Source organism: Schistocerca nitens, chromosome 6 (assembly GCF_023898315.1).
Source record: "Schistocerca nitens isolate TAMUIC-IGC-003100 chromosome 6, iqSchNite1.1, whole genome shotgun sequence".
NCBI lineage: Eukaryota > Metazoa > Arthropoda > Insecta > Orthoptera > Acrididae > Schistocerca > Schistocerca nitens.
This window is the reverse complement of record NC_064619.1, coordinates 241,531,500-241,550,431: the sequence shown is the minus strand read 5'-3', so window position 1 is coordinate 241,550,431 and position 18,932 is coordinate 241,531,500. Positions and strand designations below refer to the sequence as shown.

At 42.8% G+C, this 18,932-nt stretch overlaps 1 non-coding gene across 1 annotated transcript; it reads left to right on the top strand.

Annotated features, from left to right (window-relative positions):
- Positions 1-10,837: 10,837 nt before the first annotated feature.
- On the top strand, positions 10,838-10,921 carry Trnap-ugg (transfer RNA proline (anticodon UGG)). The gene has a single exon. It is a non-coding gene; the product is annotated as a tRNA-Pro (tRNA).
- The last annotated feature ends 8,011 nt before the right edge of the window (positions 10,922-18,932 follow it).

Sequence of the window (18,932 nt, the reverse complement as noted above, 5' to 3'; positions counted from 1 at the left end):
CTTTGCTAACCACATTCCTATTAGTAGTTAGTAGCTTTAGTAGTTAGAATCTTTTATTTAGCTGGCAGTATTGACGCTCGCTGTATTGCGGTAGTTCGAGTATTGAAGATTTTTGTGAGAAAGTGCTTAATGAAATGTATAGGTTACTGTTAGGATTTCTTTTTAGTCCGGGCCATTCTTTTGAATTAATTATTTGAAGTCAGGTTGCAATATTTTTGAGCAGTCAGATTGCGTTGCGCTGGAATACTGTGGGTCAGTGTTGACATGATAAGAATAAGTAAAGAGAAAGTAGGTTCAGTTGCACTCAATTTCACTCAGCAGTTTAAGTAAAATATTTTATAAAGAAGTTTCAGAACATTCTGGACAATTCGAGCGAATGATTTAGCCACCCAGAGCTCACGACATGTATCCCATCGAACGTTTATGGGACATAATCGAAAGGTCAGTTTCGTACACCGACAACACTTTCGCAATTATGGGCGGCTACAGAGGCAGAATGGATCAATATTTCTGCAGGGGACTTCCAAAGACTTGTTGAGTGAGTGGCACGTAAAGTTGCTGCACTATGTCGTGGAAAAGGAGGTCCGACATTATATTAGGAGGAACCCCATGAGTTTTGTCATCTCGGTGTAATATAAATCACATCAGAAGCTCCGTGACGATGCTGTTGTCTACAGAAACGCTGCATCACCAGAAGACAGTTGCGAGCTACAGGAAGAGCTCAGAAGATCGACAATAGATGCCGCGGTTGGTAGTTCATCCTGCACGTAATGTATTGCCTACAAACAGGTGAAGAAATCCGTTCCTGTTCGACTATGCAATTGGTGTAAAGTCATTCGCAATAGTAACAACTGTAAAATATAGGGTATATCATAAAGGACTTTACGAATTTCAAAAGTTATGTGGATTTATTGAATGAACATACAGTGATGGTTTTGGTGTCATTTTATAGCAAAATAAATCAAGTTTTTTACCACGTACCGAAACAGGTTAAAAATGGCTTCCGTTGGTTGTGTGGCACACATTCCGTCTGAAGTGGATTTCTCGTACAAATCGCTGCAGCGCGTCAGGCGTGGCTTTTTCATTTGTGAGGTGTATTTTACCTCTGAGCTGTGCTAGAGAACCTAGTAGAGGTGGAACATACAAGGTACCCATGATATTTCCCGAAAAGAAAAAGTCAAGAGGTGTCAGTTCTAGAGAATGTGGCGGCCATGCAATTGGCGCATTCACTTACGTGGATAGCGGACATTTAGGAAATTCCGGACGTCTTACAAGACAGTCAAAACTTGATGTATTTTCCTACAAGATGACACCAGTGCTACTTCTGTAAATCGTATGAATAAATTCGTACGAGTTTCCAAAGTTGCAAAATGCTTTCTTATACGTTCTATACTTGGAAGTAACTGACTCGTGTGCCCTAAAGTGGAATGACCACATTATACTCTAAGGGACAGTCAAACGAAAACCAGACAGATGGAAAAAGTAAGTAAACTGTATATCATATCGACAGAAATCGACATGACTGTTAATATATAACCCACTGTGAGACAGAATGGTCATTGCCTTAATGGAAAAATATTTGTGGTTTCGTACAGAAGCATGATTGTACCCAGGCGTTTTCATCTTCGTCCGAAGCAAATCGACGGCCACGAACGTCTTTCTTCAGGGTTACAAAAATATGGAAATCGTATCGAGAGAAATGGGGAAGCATGGAGGCTGTGTAAGGGTTTCCCAGCGAAATTTCTGCTATGCGATTTCCATGTTTTTAGAACCCTGAAAAAAGACATTCGTGGTCGTCTATTTGCTTCGGGCGTAGAGACGCACGCCTGGATACACTCATGGTCTGTAGGCAACCGCAAACATTTTTCCCGGAAGGGACTGAATGCCTTGCCGGCCGCTGTGGCCGAGCGGTTATAGGCGCTTCAGTCCGGGACCGCGCCGCTGCTACGGTCGCAGGTTCGAATCCTGCCTCGGGCATGGATGTCTGTGATGTCCTTAGGTTAGTTAGGTTTAAGTAGTTCTAAGTCTAGGGGACTGATCACCTCAATGTTAAGTCCCGTAGTACTTGGAGCCATTTGAACCATTTGCTTGACTGTCTTGTCTCACAGTGGGATAAATGTATTAAAAGTTGTGACGATTACTTTTGAAATAATAAACAATTTACTTACTTTTTCCATCTGTCTCGTTTCATTTGACTGCCCCTTATAGCTGTACAGGAAAACAGGCTGACCAGTTGAGATGCATTGGAAGCAGTTTAGGAAATGTTATTCATCCACGGAAGCAGCAACTTCCAAAAAAACACGTTCGACCGATTCTGTAGAGTAATGTTCATCACTCTGGGTTATTCACCAATTTAGATTACTAGAAGAGATAAGAGAATATGATGGAGAGCGATGGGTTTCGATACGGTATCGTTTACTCGGCACGAAAACGCTACGGAGATGCTTAACAGACTCAGGTGACAGACGTTACAAGAGAGGCGTTGTGCATCAAGGAGAGGTTTACTGCTAGAATATCGTGGGCGTACATTCCACAAGGAGTCGGACAACATATTAGTCCGTCCCACATATCATTGGGAAGCTTAACCACATCTTTCTTCACATACACCATTCACGAATGTATCAGGGAAGAAGGGAGAGAGGTGGGAAATGATAGTGGTACAAAAAGTAATCTCAGCCATACACCGTAATATGACTTACACAGCAAAGATGTGTGTGATGATGTCCATGAGGCATTATGAAGAGAAAGCTTAGAAGCTTCGGCAGGGAATATAACAGGGAGTGATTGAGCTTGCCCTCTGCCACGTAGTTCAGAAGCGCCGCAGTTAAAAAAATTTCATATGGAATTCAGCAGCTGGTCAGCAGCAGGTTCGCGTGAGGTGTGGATGGCAAAAACGTAACCCTTATCGCTCAACCGGAAGCACAGTGTCGCGTGAGTTCGCCGTCAGCTTCTGTGTTACACCCACGCGGTAGAGAAAAACGTAGCTCAGACAAGAAACTGCAGTAGTAGGTTCTCCCTGGGACTAGCTTTCAAATGCTATTCTTCCCGTATGCAGCGGCGAGGGTGGAAGGACGGGAGCCTTTCACACAGGCCAGCGGCCACTGCCGGGAAGTCCGCAGACAGCAGCCCGTAGCGGGAATCGATAGCGACTGCGGAGCCGCAGTGACGACGGCCACGGCGCACGCGCAGTCCAGGAAACCACAGCGCGTGTCCAGCTGGTGTGGCAACAGCATACAGACGCTGCAGTCCGAGGACAACCAGCTGACATACGAGATGTACTCAAAGATGTAATTATCATCCAAAATAATTTTGCTACGCCCATTTTTGACCGCACTGGAAGCATCTGCGCCATCCGCGATGGTAAATCGTTGGCCTACACTTCCGCCGACTGAGGGTGAATGGGTGTAGCGTTTTTCCTTTTCGAGATCAGAAAACTAATTACCGCACAATACTCCACTTTATCAATAACATGCGACATTTTGTTCTGGCTCCTGTAGCATTGTCCCACAGTGGTTTCAGTGTGTCATGTCTGCAGGCATATTCTCGCAAAAAGAAAAAAGAAAAAGAAAAAGAAAGGAAAGTGGAAAGGTGCGAATAGGACTCGTGCACTGAGGGTTCCGTGGAAACTTAATTATGTGTAAAGACAGTTCATCCATCCTGGGAATCGAGAATCTCAATAATATTTGCCTGCAATCGACACTGATACTGGTAAGATATCGGCCCAGGGAATTCCAAAACTTTCGAGAATGTTTCAATTTTAATTCTGGACTCAGATAGTAAATAACAAAAGCAATACTTTGTCCGTGAGATATAATTACAAGTTAATAATTTTTTTAGTTTTTCCTTTGCTTGTGCTGTGAAACTTTGCTTCTTGCCATATTCCACGATTATAGGTCAAGAGGAAGTACCCAATAGGTAGTATTGAGTGAGTTTCGGAGTGTGAAATTGTTGACATAAATGGCCGTATCGTATGACTTCACTGAGTTAGAAGCTTAAATTTTGTACACCGCCAGGGGACCATAAACCTTCGTGTGAGACATAAATTTTTTGTTCCTGACAAAAAGGGGTCTCAACGGGCGGAGGGACTGATAGATAACAGATCAAAAAAATTTTTCTGTGGTATAATTACAAATTAACAATCTTCGGAATTCCTCCTTTAGTTGTGCTGTGAAACTTTGATTTCTGTGGAATTTCATGTTTCTAGTCCAAGTGGAAGTACCTTACAGAGTCTGATGAGTGAGTTTGCGAGCTTCAAAATATGCGACATAAATGGCCATATCTTTTGATTCCATTGACATAGAAGCTTCAGATTTTTTGACACCGCCAGCGGACCGTTGATGTCAGTAAGTGACGTCAATGTCAACCTGATACATCTACTCATTTCTGAGGAAATAGGATTTAACGGTCGGACAGACAGGCAGGCGAACAACAAAGTAATCCTATAAGGGTACCGTTTTAACCTGTTGAGGCACGGAATCCCAAAAAAGTAATTACATTGCTTTATTTCAGCGAGGTGAAAGTTAAAAATTTATGACTACCTGTCGCAAACTCCTGAAAAAGAAAAACGGCGCAACAACATTCAGAATTTAATGCCACTTATGTGTGAAGCAGGCTCAAATAAAGGAACTGAAGTTGCGACATAAAGTCACCCAGGGGACCTGAAACCTTTGTGTAAAAATCTGAGCGCGTATTAGAACGCTGCTTTATTAGGTCACAAAATCAACAGGTCATTTGTTGTTAAATACTGTATCTGCTGGCTCGTTTCGGATGTAGCCCATCATCAGAACATCTGCGAAATGAAACGTAATTCTGTATCTGCAGCATGCTGCAATTGAACAGGTCTGGATCTTATATGTGATTACAATAACTGTTAAAGAAACGGTCTTAAGTTGTGTAGGAAGTTTATTTATTCACTGATGACTAGTTTCGGATAGCTCGTCCATTATAAAATGGTTCAAATGGCTCTGAGCACTATGGGACTTAACATCTGATGTCATCAGTCCCATAGACTTAGAACTACTTAAACCTAAGTAACCTAAGGACATCACACACATCCATGCCCGTGCCAGGAATCGAACCTGCGACCGTAGCAGCAGCGCGGTTCCGGACTGAAGCGCCTAGAACCGCTCGCCCACAGCGGCCGGCCCGTCCATTATCAAATCATCCTGCAGAAAAATATAGTGGTTGTTATAATACATAGCAATGAAGACAAAATAAGATTCTAATACTGTCCCAAGGTGGATAACATACCATGTACATAAGTCTTGCGTTAGAACCAGACGTGTTTACAGGCCACAAAACATGTAGACATAGCACAATCCCACATAGTGTCAACACATGAACGTAAACTCATATTGAGGTCGCATTCGGGAGGACGACGGTTCAATCCCGCGTCCGGCCATCCTGATTTAGGTTTTCCGTGATTTCCCTAAATCACTCCAGGCAAATGCCGGGATGGTTCCTTTGAAAGGGCACGGCCGATTTCCTTCCCCTTCTTTGCCTAATCCAATGAGACCGATGACCTCGCTGTCTGGTCTCCTTCCCCAAACAACCCAACTCCCCTCATATTGAGGGCAGCGGCCATGCTGTAATACAAACACAATTTACGAAATCACCCGTAAATTACAATATTAATAAATTGCGAAGAGTCTACATGATACGAGGGTTGGAACATAAATAGTGGCAACTATTTATTCACAACCGATACAAAAGAGCTACATGTTTGCACCTGTTACTGTCCTTCAAAGTAGTCACCAGCGTTATGTAGAACCCGTTGCCAGCTATGTGGAAGGCGTAGTATACAGTTAGCAGAGCCTGTTCTGTTGATGGTGCGAATGGAGCGCTCTATTGCCTGTCGAATCTCTGGAACAGTTCTGAAGCGAATGCCACGAAGTGGTTCCTTCATCTTCGGAATCAAATCAAAGTCACAAGGACTTACGTCCGGGGAGTATGGTGGACGGTACAGTACTTCGCAGTCCCATCGATCGAACAGAGCAGCCACAGCTTGCATCGTCGTGCAAAATGATGGGTGGGTTGCGCAGAAAGTGTCGCCGCTTCTTTCGCAAAGCTGGTCGCATGTGATGCTCCATAAACGAACAGTAATACTGTGCATTGGCGGTCTGCCGTGGAGGAACGTAATGCGTTAGGATAACACCATCACAGTCGTACACGAGAATCACCATAACTTTCACCATACTGGGGCTCTGACGCACTTTCGACTTTCGCGGCGACCCATAATGACGCCATTCGTTGGATCGGTGTTTCAGTTTTTGCTCTTACGACGTGGCCCATGTCTCATCCAGTGTTACGATATGGCATAAGAAAGCCTCTCCTTCGCGCTCATAGCGCTCAAAAAATGGTTCAAATGGCTCTGAGCACTATGCGACTTAACTTCTAAGGTCATCAGTCGCCTAGAACTTAGAACTAATTAAACCTAACTAACCTAAGGACATCACACACATCCATGCCCGAGGCAGGATTCGAACCTGCGACCGCAGCGGTCGCGCGGTTCCAGACTGTAGCGCCTTTAACCGCTTGGCCACCACGGCTCATAGCGCTCCAAGTGCATCTGAGCAGCGTCGTATAACGCAATCATTTCTGCATTTCCGTCAGTTTATGCGGAACCCATCGTGATGCAATTTTTCGCATGCCCATACGTTCCTTCGGGATGCGAAGCACAGTCGTATGCGCTAATCTGGTTTCGTGGGCGAGCTCAGGAATCGTATGGCGTCGATCACTGTCCACTAACGCGGCAACAGCATGCACGTCTTCTTCAGGGACGCTAGGACGACCTGCCCGATTTATGTCTGCCACAGTTTGCCGAGCTTCGTTGAACGCTTTTACCCAACGTGCCACTGTTCTGTACGGCAATGCCAATTCCCCGCACGCCTCTTGAAGACCTTGATGACACTGCCGAGCTGTGCGACCTCTGGCACATTCAATCCTGATCCAACTCCGTTGTTCCTGTTTCGAAAACATAGTCACACCGTTACGTTAGACCGCTCGCTCACAAGTGACTGTGTTTCCCTCGATTGTGCGCACGCCGGTGACTTGGGACGGGCGAGTCCATTTGCTCGGAGGTAAGGTAGGTATGTCAACATCGTGTGCTATCAGATTCCATTGCACAGTGTCTCCACAGCAGTGTTGCCACTATTTAAGTTCCAACCTACGTAACATGTTATAAAATATAAAAATAAAAGTACACCAGGTACTACGGCGCCACACACGGGGTACTCTAAAACTATAACGCAGGGAAACTATGAAAGGCATTACGACACATCAACTATAATACAGACGGATTAACAAAATGTTGCTGATGTAAGACATCTGTATAGCGCGCTGTGTCCCATATCATACAAAAAGGCAGAGCTGCAGTTACGTTCTTCCCCTACATTAAATGTAAACGGATCAGTATACCATCCTAAACACTCAAGTAAACATTCAAAACGATAAAAATACTAAAATTAAACAAACGGTTATAGTAGCCCTTGTACAATAAAGTCTGTTCGTTTGTATGTTTACAAAGATAACAAGCTATCTTGGTGGAAGCGTTGTGCTAACAACATAAAACACAAAAACATAAGATTTCAGAACTACAAAATTGCAAAAATTAGTGGGAGTTAGGAAGGAGTAGAACCCCGCGCTCGACACGTACATGAAAATCATCATATGCTGCATAGTAGCATTTTTATAAAAGACAGAGAAAATGGTATATGTGTAAGCTTTCTATAAACAATAATTTTCTGAATGTCATAAAATTAAATATATTTACTTCACAAACTTTCTCCTCATACGTGTACTTTAGATGTCGTATCCAATTGCAGAGCAAAGCTGACTGTTGATTGGCCTTGAGTTGCGTATGTGAACAGTGTCTTGAAACAAAACTTTAACTTCATGAAATACAAAAATGAAATAAAGAAATGAAAGTAATTGAATGCCAAAAGAAACTAACTTTGTACTCAGTGAAAACTATACAATTAAAACTCAGTACCGAGGCACATTATGAACGTTGCATGATATGAAGTGCAATGTTTGACTTGGAATAGCTACAAAAATAAATTACTGCTCTACTTAGAAGAAAATAACTGTTTGAAATTATCAACACTGTTCACTGAAAATGAATCTGCTTACTAGCACATGTGAAAATCCGATTATACACTGTTTGCTCAAGAATGTGAGGTGAGATCTGTCCTGAAATGAAAGTGACTTACCTCTTGTATAACATGCTATTTTATGTTTGATGTATGCCGTTCTCGAAAGCAAACACAAATCAGCGATGCAGCAATTAAAGATAAATAATCAACTCTAATTTTGTTTTGTTTTTCAGATAAAGCCCACTGCTGCGCGTGGCGTAAAGTGCAATGCACACTTGACAGTATATTTAAAAACTTTACTATTAATCATGGAGGTGGGTTTTACTTTAAAGAAAATCTTTCTTTTGAAATAAAACTCTTATTATTGGCAAAAAGACTTCACAGCATAAGAGGACTCTAACAGTTTCGAAATTCTCTCTTTACAAAAAGCTACAAACATTTCAACCAACTGAGTTATTTGTGACGAATCAAAAACAAAGAGATCAATTTAATACTAATCATGAAAGTCATTAGTTATCTCAGGAACAAAGATTTCTTTCGATCAACAATTCTGACAAACATTTCATTCTTGTACATGTCTTCGCTACCTTTAAAATTCCTCCAAAATCTTCTACATCAGTATGAAGAACGAGAAAGTATTATACATGTGTTTTAATCTCCATGATAAAGTATTACAGATAGCTTCTCCCACATTTACAAAAAACAGATCGCATACTCTGAAAAACTCAACAGCTCGCTACGATCCCTCCAAATAAGAATGTCTCAGCGCTTCACAACTGGGTGACTGGCAAGTCAATCACAGATAAAACTGAACACGGAGTCAATGATCTTATTCACTACTCGTTCAATGCGCTCAGTCATCTTTGTCCCGGTACAGTAAAGGTGAATTATTTAGAATAACAGAAAACATATGAAAACCTTACATATGTTACATACGTAAATGCCATGGAAGTTCACGGACTATGTATAAGTGACATCAAGAGTACAAATACTTAAAAAGTTCACAATTAAATGCACATACCACAAAAAATATCTTAATACATAGCAATGTATCGCATAATTAGGGCCGGTTTAAGGCCAGAGTGACACAAATGGCCGCTTAGGGCGCAAAGCTGATAGGGGCCAAATACAAAATTTGTGTACAGGTTGTGTCACAGGTAGTAGCGAAATAACGTATTTCTGCTCTCACTAGGTTTAGATTTAGGCCACTCTTAAAGGTCTTACCAAGAGCCCAAGGGACGGCACATAAAGTATGAGGGAGGAAGAGAAATGGAGAGGGGGTGCAAATTATGTGTCGGATTTGTAGAAAAATGTTCTCGAAAGGGCCGTGGCCATGATTACATTCTCATCGTCGCTCCTCAACTGATCGCAGGCAGCCGTTACAAATATGGCGTTAAAACTGTACATTAAAAGTAGATGCACAAGTTAATAACAAGAACATTATTAGAACAAAATTTAAAAATAGTACGAGCAGACGCCTACAAGGAAAATTAAAAACAATAGTCCTAAGTGGCATATACATGGCCGGCTTAAGGTCCATGCGAAACAAACGGCCATTTGGGGTGCCAAGCTGAGAAGGGCGCCAGAGGCTCTCAGGTGCAAAATTTCTGTACAACGAGAAAAATAATTAGTGGCAAAAACTAGCGCTGGTGAAAGTCGATCATAATACTCGTAGAAGCAAACATGCTACAGTGTACATGGTTCCGCAAATGAGCTGTTTGCAAAGTATTGGAGAATGTGTTGTTACGAGCCGTCAGTGACTTCAGTAATCAACTATTGTCACAGTCGGTACAAAAGCATGTGAAATGTAAACTGTTAAAGAAACTGTTCCACTTGCCGCCTTCACGTTTGGAGTCAATACTGTACTCTTCCCTGTATTGAGTTACGAATTCTTTCAAATACCCCGCATCGTCTCCTAAACCTTCACAAAATGCAGTACTACGATGCACAGCTGCATTTCTTCAACAGTATCAATAAGAGTGCTGTACCCTACGCTTTTGATGTGAACCTTCACAGAAAAGCTGTTCGTTTGTGGACCAGTGTTTAACGGAATGGTTTCGCTTCTGTTATCGTATTTTTTCTCATTGTCAGTTTTCGCTATTAACTACGATCCACCCCGTATACAAAATAACAATTTTTTCACTGAAAGCTTTTAAAGATCTTAATTGTTATCTTAAATTATGTTTTCTGCATAATATTTAGCCCTAGAATAATATTTAGAAATTTATTTATGTCAGTGTAGTCTTGAAAGAGAAAACAAGCTACTTTCAGAATCAAATGGTTCAAATGGCTCTGAGCACTATGGAACTTAACTTCTTAGGTCATCAGTCCCCTAGAACTCAGAACTACTTAAACCTAACTAACCTAAGGACATCACACACATCCATGCCCGAGGCAGGATTCGAACCTGTGACCGTAGCGGTCGCTCGGTTCCAGACTGTAGCGCCTTTAACCGCTTGGCCACCACGGCCGGCACTTTCAGAATCGCAAGATTTAGATTTATTTTTAAATGTTTTACCGATAACTCAAGGAACGTTAACTAACGTATGAGGTAGGGAGGCAACGGAGGAGGGAGCTACGAATAACATGTCACCTGGGTGGAAAAATGGAATGGTGGGGTGGAGCCAAATGATATGTCGCTCGAGTGGACAAATGCTCTCTAAGTAGTCCTGTGTGTATATGCAAAATTACACTAGTAAGTGACTTGATTCACCTAAGGAATGCTGGGATGGGGATGAAGGCCGGCCCGAGTGGCCGAGCGGTTCTAGGCGCTACAGTTTGGAACCGCGCGACTGCTACGGTCGCAGGTTCGAATCCTGCCTCGGGCATGGATGTGTGTGATGTCCTTAGGTTAGTTAGGTTTAAGTAGTTCTAAGTTCTGGGGGACTGACCTCAGATGTTAAGTCCCATAGTGCTCAGAGCCATTTGATGGGGATGAAGGGACGACAGGGTGGGGGGGGGGCGTATTAGGACAGTCAAAAAGAATCGTAATTAATACAGTTCACACATATGAGAGCCAGTAACATTCGACAAGTTCGTATATTATTGCCTCTCATCTGTGTGAACTGTATTAATTACATTCGTTTTTTACTGTCCTAATACGCTCCTCCCTGTCGTCCCTTCATCCACTTTCTATCATTCCTTGGATGAATCAGGTTATTTATTAATGAGCTGTTATACGCTTTGGTGCCACAACGGAGGGGTATCTGTTCAGAAGCCAGACAAACGTGTGGTTCTTGAAGAGGGGCTGCAGCGTTTTCAGTAGTTGCCGGGCCAACAGTCTGGATGGTTGACTGAAATGGCTTTGTAATATCAACCAAAACGGCCTTGCTGTGTTGGCACTGAGAACGGCTGAAAACAAGGGGAAACTAGAGTCGTAATCTTCCCATCTTTCCCGAGGGCATGCAACTTTGCTGTACCGTTAAATGATGATGGGAGTTTCGGAGGGGGCGTTAGACAGCAGATGTCTGACTAGAATAGGGAAATGTAATACAGTAGAAGACGAACGGGTAGCTTTGAGAGATGAAATAGTGAAGGCAGCAGAGAATAAAATAGGTAAAAAATATAAAAATGCACCAAATGAAGCAGGTGAAAGGGAATACAAACGTCTAAAAAATGAGATTGACGGAAGTGTAAGATGGCTAAGCAGAAATGACTAGAGGACAAATGTAAGAATTTAGAAGCACATATCACCAGGGGAAAGACAGCAGAGAATAAAATAGGTAAAAAATATAAAAATGCACCAAATGAAGCAGGTGAAAGGGAATACAAACGTCTAAAAAATGAGATTGACGGAAGTGTAAAATGGCTAAGCAGAAATGGCTAGAGGACAAATGCAAGAATTTAGAAGCACATATCACCAGGGGAAAGACAGATGCCGCCTGCAGAAAAGTTAAAGAAGCCTTTGGAGAAAAGATAGCAGCTGTATGCATATAAAGAGCACAGATGAAAAACTAGTCCTAAGCAAAAAAGGGAAAGCTGAAAGGTGGAAGGAGTATTTATAGGGTCTAAACAGGAGAGATAAACTTGAAGGCAATATTATAGAAAAAGAAGTGGACGTAGATGAAGAAGAGATGGGAGATACGATACTGCGGGAAGAATTTGACAGAGCTCTGAAAAATCTAAATCGAAATAAGTTCCTGGGAGTAGACGATATTCCGTGTACACTATGATAACCTTGGGAAAGTCAGCCATGAAAAACTCTTCCATCTGGTCTGTAAGATGTATGAAACGGGCGAAATACCCTTACATTTTAAGAAGAATATAATAATTCCAATTCCAAAGGAATCAGGTGCTGGCTGGTGTGAAAATATCCGAACTATCAGTTTAATAAGTCATGGTTGCAAAATATTAACTCGAATTCCTTACAGAAGAAGCTGGTAGAAGCCGGTCTCGGGGAATATCGGTTCCCGTTCTGGAGAAATGTAGGAATATGCGAGGCAATACTGACCCTACGACTTATCTTAGAAGATAGGTTAAGGAAAGGTAAACTACATTTATAGCACTGTTAGACATAGAGAAATCTTTTGAGAACGTTGACTGGAATAGAGCGAAAGGCTATTTGCAACCTGTACAGAAACCAGACGGCAGTTAGTCGAGGGTGTGAAAGGGAGGCACTAGTTTAAAAGGGAGTGAGTCAGGATTATAGCCTATCCCGATGTTATTCAATAGATACACTGAACAAGCAATTAGAGAAACCATTGAAAAATTTGGAGCAGGAATTAAAGTTCAGGGAGAAGAAATAAAAGCTTTGAAGTTTGCTGATGACATTGTGATTCTGTCAGAGACAGCAAAGGACTTCGAAGAATAGTTAAACGGAACAGTCATTGTCTTGCAAGAAGGATATAAGATAAATACCAACACAATAAGGATAATGGAATGTAGTCGAATTAAATCAGATGATGTTGAGGGAATTTGATTTGGAAAGGAGACACTTAAAGTAGTAGATGAGTTGTGCCATCTGGGAAGCAAAATAACTGATTATGGCCGAAGTAGAGATGATATAAAATATAGACTGGCAATGGAAAGAAAAGAATTTCTGAAGAAGAGACATTTTCTAACGTCGGCTATAGATTTAGGTGTTAGGAAGTCTTTTCTGAAAGTGTTTGTCTGGAGTGTAGAAATGTGTGGAAGCATGGATTGTAAACAGTTTGGACAAAAAGAGAATACAAGCTTTCGAAATGTGGTGCTTGAGAAGAATGTTGAGAATTAGGTGTGTGGATCACGCAACTGATGAGGAGGTACTGAATAGAATTGGGGAGACAAGAAATTTGTGGGGCAACTTGATCAAAAGAATGGATCGATTGATAAGACACATTCTGAGACGTTAAGGAACCAACAACTTAGTGCTGGAGGGAAGTGTGGGTGCTAATCATTGTAGAGAAAGTACAGAAAGACTAAGAGATGAATACACTAAGCAGATTCAGAAGGATATAGGTTTCAGTAGTTACTTGGAGATGAACAGGCTCGCACACGATAGAGTAGCATGGAGAGAACGCGATTTTCACTCTGCAGCGGAGTGTGCGCTGAAACTTCCTGGCAGGTTAAAACTGTGTGCCGGACCGAGACTCGAACTCGGGACCTTTGCCTTTCGCGGGCAAGTGCTCTACAATCTTTTATTTTTTTTATTTTCCTTTTTTTCTTTTTGTTCGGTATTGTGCGTTGCATTTGGTTTCGGCGGATGTCACAAGACACCCGTTCAAGTTGATTGTTGATTCCTTTACTCAGTTTTTTTTTATTACAGAGGGCGAGCAGACCTCTGACCGAACACGCTGAGCTACCGTGCCGGCTGCCCATTGAGCTACCCAAGCACAACTCACGGCCCGTCCTCATAGCTTTACTTCCGCCAGAACCTCGTCTCCCACCTTCCAGACTTCACAGAAGCTCTCCTGCGAACCTTGCAAAACTAGCACTCCTGGAAGAAAGGATATTGCGGAGACATGGCTTAGCCACAGCCTGGGGGATGTTTCCAGAATGAGATTTTCGCTCTGCAGCGGAGTGTGCGCTGATTTGAGCACTTGCCCGTGAAAGGCAAAGGTCCCGAGTTCGATTTTCGGTCCGGCACACAGTTTTAATCTGCCAGGAAGTTTCATATCAGCGCACACTCCGCTGCAGAGTGAAAATCTCATTCTGGAAACATCCCCCAGGCTGTGGCTAAGCCACGTCTCCGCAATATCCTTTCTTCCAGGAGTGCTAGGTGTGCAAGGTTTGCTGGAGAGCTTCTGTGAAGTCTGGAAAGTAGGAGACGAGGTTCTGGCAGAAGTAAAGCTGTGAGAACTGGCCGTGAGTCGTGCTTGGGTAGCTCAGATGGTAGGGCACTTCCCTGAGAAAGGTAAAGGACTCGAGTTCGAGTCTTGGTCTGGCACATAGTTTTAATCTAGCATGGAGAGCTTCGGACTGAAGACCACAACAACAATGGCAAAGCTTTCGAGTATTGTTTTCAATTTTCCTTATATGTATTTGCTCATGTTATCCTTACATTTATTCCAATATTACTTTTATTATAAGTTTAATTTTAATACCCGTCGACGTCAGCGGGTGGCTTGTGTAGTATTACATTATGAAACAATGTGCATTTAGTGTGCGTAGTGTATGTAGTGACTGGGAGTGAGAAATAAATGAGCAGTGTAGCACTAGTCTGTTACTTTTCTGTAAACAGTATTGTACACTAGGGACAAACCGAATGAGGCAGCACTCTAACAGAGTGGGCCTTCTATTCGGGAGGGTGCAGGCTCCCATCTTCATCCGTCTTTCCTCATTTAGGTTTTCCGTGGTCTCCGGAATTACTTCAGGCAAATGTCGGGACGGTTCCTGCTGTAAGGCCGTGCCGACTATCCACCCCATCCTTGCCAAACTAGATCTGTAAGTATGTAAATGTCTGAACATGCGAATTTATTTATTTTTATTATTCTTAAATTGTAGTACCAAGACATGCCCAGTACCCTTTTAACAGTGACCAGTGGGTGAATAAAACTACTACTAGTAGTAGTACCCTATCTCCTCCTCCGTGTTGGAAGCCATTTTAGTTAGTCTGCGGAAAGAATTAAGGTGCAAGATCTATGTCCGCCAGTTCTAAAAACACACCGCAGACGAGTTAGCATAGTTCACAAGTCACTTAGTACTACTACTACAACTACTAACGTCAATACAACCATACAATTGTGCTACCTGGTGGCATTTGCTTTTCTTGTGACAAAAGGTACGACGGTCGGCGAGGCCCTTCGGTTGAAAATATGTAAAATTTGTTGTCGAACATCGTGAAATATTCCCTCTTCATTTCCTAAATTTTCATGAGGTGCCGACAGGTGTCGGCGCTATACATAGCCTGTTGTTTGGGCGTCAGTCACAGTTCTTTGAATACTGATAGTAGTATTCAAAGAACTGTGACGGTCTTGTCAGTGGCTGGCGGAATGTTAGTGTCGGCAATAGAAAATTTTTCCTTGTCTTTTCCTTCCTCTCATTCCCGAGTTCCACTGCTGCGCACTCGTCCAGGGATGGCTCTCACCGTCCCGCAAGATTCCAGCTCGCGGCATGTTTGTAAACAAGTTCAGCTTTTCGGAGAAAATACGAGGTGGTCTCCTGTGTGTAACGCCCAACGCTTCCGTTATGCTTGTTCCCGTGGTCGAAAGGTGCACCGAAGCATTTTGCCTTTCTTGTGCCGAAAGCACGACGGTCGGCGAGGCCCTTCTACTAACTGAGAGACATTCACAACAAAATTTGCGGGCTATGCCATCCTTCGTGAGCGGTCTGCATTGTTCTCTTCGCAGATTCCAAAGCGGCTGGACAGCACGAGTAAACACTTTTAAGTGGCGCAGGTGCGTCTTGGCAGCAACCCGTTAAGCTGTTTCTTTCACTGCAGAGTTTTCAATAAACGTATTATTCCCTACAAAAAAAGCATGACGCAGGTTGCTTTCAATATTTTCGGTACTTTCCATAACGAAATTGATCACGGAAACAACTTGATCATCTTGTATAAGTCCAAATTAAAAAAAAAAAGTTCAGATGTGTGTGAAATCTTATGGGACTTAACTGCTAAGGTCATCAGTCCCTAAGCTTACACACTACTTAACCTAAAGTATCCTAAGGACAAATACACACACCCATGCCCGTGGGAGGACTCGAACCTCCGCCGGGACCAGCCGCACAGTCCATAACTGAAGCGCCTAAGACCGCTCGGCTAATCCCGCGCGGCCCCAAATTTTAACTGAATACATGCCATGAATAGATTAAAAAAGTGGCAAACACTGTAGACTATAGCTCCTGGAAAATCTTGCTGCTGTGTCAACGTCGGTCATCCGTTACTTAGAGAAGGTTTCCAAATAATTTTGCGCCAAGTAGATGACTTGCTTCTTGTTGTTGGGTTATCTTCGTGACGTCACGTGACTAATGTGCCAGTTTTTCTACCTTTCACGATACCAGTCAGCAAACAAGTCTAAGGAACGAAAATTTGGCGAACTGCATGACTGGTGGAGATGCGATTTTGTTAAGAATTTCTGAAATATTAACACAGCGGTCGCTACATTACAGCAAGGGAGATGTTTTACTCAGATTCGCTTCTGCCACACTGCAGACTAGACGCACTTCGAGAGGCAAGTGTAGGACTTCGTCGATGGCATTTTACTTTATTAATCACTGCTCCAGGTCTGGAGTGTAGAGATGGTGAGAACGGCAGGAGGGGTGGGGATGCAATGGCTATATCGAGTAATGAAAACTGTGTGGAGACAGAAGATGATTCCAGAAGACTGGAAGAAGGGAATAAATGTCCCGATCCTTAAGAAGGGAAATCGAAAAGCGTGCAGGAACTATCGGTGGATAACACTGATGAGTCATGGTGCAAAGATTTTTGAGAAAATTTTGGAAACACGAATTCGGGCAAAATTAGAAGAAAGAATGAGAGAAGAGCAACATGGCTTCAGAACACGAAGTGTGCTGTAAGATAACTGCAGGAACAGCACTATGAATATGGAATAGATCTACTAATGACCTTCCTGGGCATTGAAAAAGCGTACGATAGGGTATGTAGAAGCGAAGTGTGGAAAGCACTGGAGAACAGAGGAGCAGCAAAGCAGATTACTTGGAGGATAAGGGAAATGTACCTTGGATGTGTGAGCTGCGTGAAAGTGGGAGGAGAGAGATCAGCTTGGATTGAACAGAAGAATGGCTTGAGGCAGGGAAGTACACTTTTACCATTACTCTTCATTGTAGTGATGGAGTCCGCAGCTCGTGGTCGTGCGGTAGCGTTCTCGCTTCCCACGCCCGGGTTCCCGGGTTCGATTCCCGGCGAGGTCGGGGATTTTCTCTGCCTCGTGATGACTGGGTGTTGTATGCTATCCTTAGGTTAGTTAGGTTTAAGTAGCTCTAAGTTCTAGCGGACTGATGACAATAGATGTTAAGTCCTATAGTGCTCAGAGCCGTTTTTTTTATAGTGATGGATGATATAATTAGTACAGCAGCACAAGTAATTGGTGAAAGGAATATGAAGATTATGGTGTTTGCAGATGATCTGATGATCTGGGGGAATAAGTAGGAGGAAGTACAAGAACAGTTGGACGAATGGGAACGAACAGTACAAGAATATGGGATGAAATTTAGTATAAGTAAGAGTGATATGATTATCACAACAAGAAAGAAGGACAGAGGAACAACGGGAATAACAATTGGTGGGGAACGATTGAGGAGAGTGGAGAGTTTCAAGTACCTAGGAAGCCTGATACAGGATGATGGAAAAAACGACAGAGAAATAAACGAGCGGGGGAGAAAAGCAGAAGCATTTCGGAAGAGTTTTAGAAGCCTGATATGGAGCAAGGATGTACCCCATATCAGTAGAAAGGATATATACCGGTCACACTACGTCCCGATCCTGTAATATGCATCAGAAACCTGGGTTATGAAAGGAAGAGAGAAAAGCAAAGTACAGGCTAGTGAGATGTAATTCTTGAGAAACATTATTGGAGTGGCAAAGATAGACAGGTTAAGAAATGAGAGAATCAGAGAGTTAATGAAGGTGGAACCATTACAGGAGAAGATACAGAAATCAAGGCTGAGATCGTATGAGTACGTTAAGAGAATGGAGGAGAAAAGGATACCCAGGAGGATACACGAGAAGAAACTGGAAAGAAAGAGACCAAGAGGAAGACTGAGAGACAGATGGCTGAAAGGAGAAGAGGAATGCGTCCAGAAGAAAGGAGAAGACTGGAACAAGGTGAAGACGGAGAGATGGTGGCAAGACAGAAGACGGTGCAGAGGCCTATGTTCCATACAGACCCGGCCAGAGGCTGGAAGCTGTCCAAGACGATGATGAATCACTGCTCCAGAAAACAGAAAATGTTACACTAATCACATTCCTTGTATTGTATTAGACAGCAAGACTCTTCTTGGGAGTGGATCAGTAACAGCAAAAGTAGGTAAATTACCAAGTTTTCTTCTTCGACAAATATACTCAATCTTGATTCTTCGATTATGCCCACGCAACAAATAACAGCTGACTACGGCAAAATGCCTCTAACTGCTACGGTACAGGCTGACAATACACTCATGTTCACAAAAAAACAGAACACCTTAAACGACTAGAGATTGGGCGTTCATATTCACAGGACATGTACATTAGTATGTTCTGCAGAAATGATTAGCATTTGAACCAAGTCGTCGCGCAGGTTCATGATCAACATCGATATCGCGGCGCAACACCGTCTACAGGTAAAACGTGCCTGCGGCTCACGTTGTCGCTATAAACCGAAGGTAATGGATCAGTGTGACTTGAGTAGACGCGCAGGATGTCTCGCAGACTTATGCGCTAACCGCATTGTCAAATCACTCAGTTTGAAAGAGGGCGCATTATTG